General features: G+C 39.2%; 1 pseudogene; it reads left to right on the top strand.

The window, feature by feature from the left end:
• Positions 1–333: 333 nt before the first annotated feature.
• LOC143672147 (keratin, type I cytoskeletal 18 pseudogene) lies at positions 334–1,589 on the top strand (annotated as a pseudogene).
• Positions 1,590–4,741: the final 3,152 nt, after the last annotated feature.

Below are 4,741 nucleotides of genomic sequence, written 5' to 3'. Positions count from 1 at the left end.
CTAACATTCTAGAAGTGGAAAACAAATTTCATGACGCTGCTTCAAGTCATAAAATATATAGGGCTATATCAGATAGTACGGATAAAGGACTTAACATTTTATTGAAAGATGAAACAATAGCTAATAAATGGAGAAATATACTATAAACTGTTTGGGAAGAATTAGTATTATACAAATGTCAATATTTCTCAAACACATATGTAAATGCAAAATTATTCCTCTAAGAATCTAAGTAAAGATATTTTTAGAACTAGAAAAATTGTTTCAAAATGTATATGAGAAATCTGCGGCCATATCCTGAGTCCCGGTCTCTTGCCTTCCTCCCCAGACAACATGAGCTTCACCACCCGCTCCACAACTTTGTCCACCAACTACCTATCCCTGGGCTCCTTCCAGTTGCTCGGTCACTGCGTCTGGCTGGCAAGCAGTGTGGCCAGCGTTGATGTGGGCGCCAGCAGCTCGGGCTCCCAGATCTTGGTATCTCAGTCCTCTAGCTCCCGGGGCAGCTGGGGGGCCGGGGCTCTGGCAGGAATGAAGGCATCCAGGGCGAGAAGGAGACCATGCAGGACCTGAACAACCGCCTGGCCTCCTACCTGGACAGGGCGAGGAGCCTGGAGACTGGAGGGCAAAATTCAGGAACACCTGGAGAAGGGACCCCAGGTCAGGGACTGGGGCCACAACCTGAAGACCATGGAGGAACTGAGGGCTCAGATATTTGAAAATTCCGTGGACAATGTTTGCATCCTTCGGCAGATTGACAATGCCCGACTGGCTGTTGATGACTTCAGAGTCAAGTACAAGACTGAGCTGGCCATGTGCCAGTCTGTGGAGAGTGACAGCCATGGGCTCCGCAAGGTCATTGATAACATCGACATTACTTGGCTGCAGCTGGAGATGGAGATCGAGGCTCTCAAGGAGGAGCTGCTCTTCATGAAGAAGAACCATGAGGAGGAAGTAAAGGCCTACAAGCCCAGATGGCCAGCTCTGGGATGACCATAGACCTGGATGTCCCCAAATCTCAGAACCTCAGCAAGATCATAGCAGACATTCGGGCCCAGTATGATGAGTTGACTCAGAAGAACTGAGAGGAGCTGGACAAGTACTGGTCTCAGCAGATTGAAGAGAACACCACAGTGATCACCACTCAGTCCGCTGAGATAGGAGCTGACACTGAGATAATACTTAAGGAACTGAGACGCACTTTCCAGTCCTTAGAAATCGACCCAGACTCCATGAGAAATCTGAAGGCCAGTGTGGAGAATAGCCTGTGGGAGGTGGAAGCCCGTCACACTGTGCAGATGGAGCAGCTCAACAGGGACCTGCTGCACCTGGAGTCAGAGCTAACACAGACCCGGGCAGAGGGACAGTGCCAAGCCCAAGAATAAGAGGTCCTGCTGAACATCGAGGTCAAGTTTGAGGCTGAGACCATCACTTACCGCCACCTGCTAGAAGATAGGGAGGGCTTCAGTCTCTGTGAAGCCCCAAACAGCAGCCACTTCATGCAAACCACCCACAAGACCACCACCCACAGGATCGTGCATGGCAAAGTGGTACCTGAGACCAATGACACCAAAGTTCTGAGGTGCTAAGGCAGCAAACGCAGGATGCCCTTTGGGGAATGGGCATGATATAAACTTCTGCATCTTCAAACATTTTTTTTAACGTAAGAGAAGAAATAAGTGAGAGTTGCCAATAAATTTTATTTTTCAAAAGAAGAATAAGAAGAGGGTAGGGACCTTGTGCTACCAGATATTAAAACTTACAATAAGTCCATGGTGGTCAAAACAGAGTATCACTGGATGGATTGTGTGGTGAGTGAATACAACTGTTTTGAAAAAAAAAAGTGTCATTTTATGAGAAATAATAATTAGAACAATGGGCCATAGTAAAGGCCCCAACGCATAGCCGAGAAGAACACAGGAGAAGTTAATACGGGCAAAGCTGGCATTAAATTCAGTAGGAAAAGAAGGATCGTTTATTAAATGTTGGTAGTTTAATTTTGTTATCCATTTGGAAGGAAATAAATACAACCCCCGTCTCCACTCAAAACAATAGAAACTATATGGAATAAAAATCTTAATGTAAAAATGAAATCTTAATAAATGATAGAAGAAAATTCAGAATGTTTATGCAACTTTGTGGGTGAGGGGCAATCAGGAATGAAGACAGGAAACTTAGACCCAATCAAGGAAATGATCGACATACATATTTAAAAGTGTTTCTGAGTAGTAGAATATGTAACATAAAACCAAGAGACAAAAAATGGACTGGGCAAAATATGCACAGTATGCATATCAAGTAGAAAGTTAATACCTTCAGTTTACAAAGAACTCCACAAACTGGTTGGGAAAATGACACAGAAGTCAAAGTTCATATTTATAGCAACTGAAGTGCACATGACTGATGAAAAAGGCTTAACTTCATTGGCATTCAGTTAAATGCAGATCTGAGATATAATTTTCACTTGTCCGACAGCAAAAAATAAAAGATTGAGAATATTCAATACCTGTGACAATCTGGGAAAGCAACACCCAAGCATTGCTAGTATAAAGATGCATGTAGAACTTTTATGGAAGGCTATCAATACTTGTCAAAATGAAAAGAGGATATGCCTTTTGACCCAGTAATCCTAGTTTAGGAAATCTATCCTGCCGGATTAACCACACCTGGACAGGTAAGGCTCTCTCTACATGTATCCAGAGCAGCTTTTCTGTAGTAGAAAACCTGGAATAAATGTGTGCCTTCATAAAATGTTTCATTTAATCATTCAAATTCTTAATATGAATAATTATCAGAGTAAAATGGGTTATAGTAAAATATGTCGACTTGGAGAGATGTAATGATATGTTACTGAGGGGGAAAAACAGAAAACAAAATCTTTAGAGTAAAATGTCGAGTATGAAATCATTTTGGTAGAAAAGGAAAAGGCCTTCTTCTATATGCAGATGTTTGCATATGAATTTAGTGATAGATGTAGCAGGACACGCCCTAAATTATTGTTATTGGTTGTCTTGGGACTTTGATTGGTTTGGGAGATAGATAATTTGTGTGGAGAACATAGCACTATACTGTTACATGGTCAACATTTTTAATCAATGAATGTAATATATCATTATTGTGCTTTGATTACAAATTTATGAATGCTTATTTACTATAAAGCAATATTAAAATAGCATTAAATTTTTTTAAAAAGAAAATATGATCAGGTTGATTTTTGACTATCTTGTATGTCTTGGTGTGAGTCTATCTATCCAACTGATTTATTTGCATCAAACTTTGGTACATATATTTTAGAATCTTGTTTTATTGACTTAGTTGTGCATTTTCCAAGGTATTTTACGATCTTCAGTATTACAGTTTTTTTTTTTTAGTATTTTAGCTTTTAATGACTAAATCGTATTTCATTTTGTTGAAGTACCTTTATTTTCTTAACCAATAATCTAATTGCTAGGTATATGTTATTCTTTAGCTTTCTGCTATTATGTTCTTTGCTATGCAAACAACTTTATGCTTATTATTTTTCCTCTGTTGATTAAGCTTTTTTTTGGGGGGTGCATGGTCTGGGAATTGAACCCAGGTCTCTTGCATGAAAGGCAAGCATTCTACCACTGATTAATTGCACCCCTGATTAATTTTTAAATACCCATGCACCCCTGATTAATTTTTAAAATATATTCCCTAATATGTGATTAATGGTTCAAAAATACATAGGCATATTTATCGATCTTGATATACATTGCCCTAGCTATAAAATTTTAACCAGACATTTGAATTAAGATTCACTGTATTCCCTTCCATCTACATGCAAACCTCTTTTCAAAGGAAAAATCTGAATATAAGGATTTGCAAAAGGCTGCTTTTCTCTTCATTTTATTGATACTCCATCTGAAGGACACATATTGTTACTTGTTCAACACTAGAAATTTTCAATGTATCAAAATGCCTGTAATAGCTGAAAGGATCTTTTAAGAAGAATTTGAGAGCATTATTGAAAATAATAACAGTAATTTGCATTTATCTGATACTCTTACTCAACAGGATGACTCCATTTTCTTTTTTAGTATAATGGACTGATACATGATTTCATATGCTATTTTACTGGACCTTTCATTTAAGGACTGTTCTCAGCTGCTGAGTTACAATAGCTTATTGTTGCAACCCTGGGGGAAGAGCTAGGTCTGTGTCTCCCTGGTCACCTACATTTCTGTAAAACACATCTTCCATATTTCTGATGTACTCCTTTATAGTAGGTTCTCTTTGGTCTTGAGGGAGAGAATTTACAATCACTGGTAGATTCTGAGACGCCCTCCTTCGCCTTTCTTCTCTATTGAGAGCCTTGGGATTGGGGATTAGCATTCCTCACCTTGATCGTTTGTTCTGTTATAAATGACTCAGCACTACCCACGAGTCATGGATCTGCATTGCTTGGCTGGTTTCTATCACCCTTGGGGCTTGTTGAATAAGTTTTGACCTGGTTTTTCTCCCTTTCAAGACAGAATTCTTACCATGGATATCTAATAATGCTACAGGTATTTTTATCTCTCTTTTTTCTTAGCAATTTCAGCCAACCCAGTTAAGACTTACTTAAATATGCCTTGTTTTTAGGCTGAGGGGGTCATAGGCCTACATTTCATTACTTTCCAAACTACATCAAAACATTGTTAACATAATACTTGTCACATTCCCTTCCCCTGTTCTTACAGGTATTTGTGGTTGCAAAGACACCTGTTTTAAATTGATG

The sequence above is a fragment of the Tamandua tetradactyla genome, chromosome X (genome assembly GCF_023851605.1).
Source record: "Tamandua tetradactyla isolate mTamTet1 chromosome X, mTamTet1.pri, whole genome shotgun sequence".
NCBI classification, from domain to species: Eukaryota; Metazoa; Chordata; class Mammalia; order Pilosa; family Myrmecophagidae; genus Tamandua; species Tamandua tetradactyla.
This window is presented reverse-complemented; position numbering and strand designations above follow the sequence as displayed.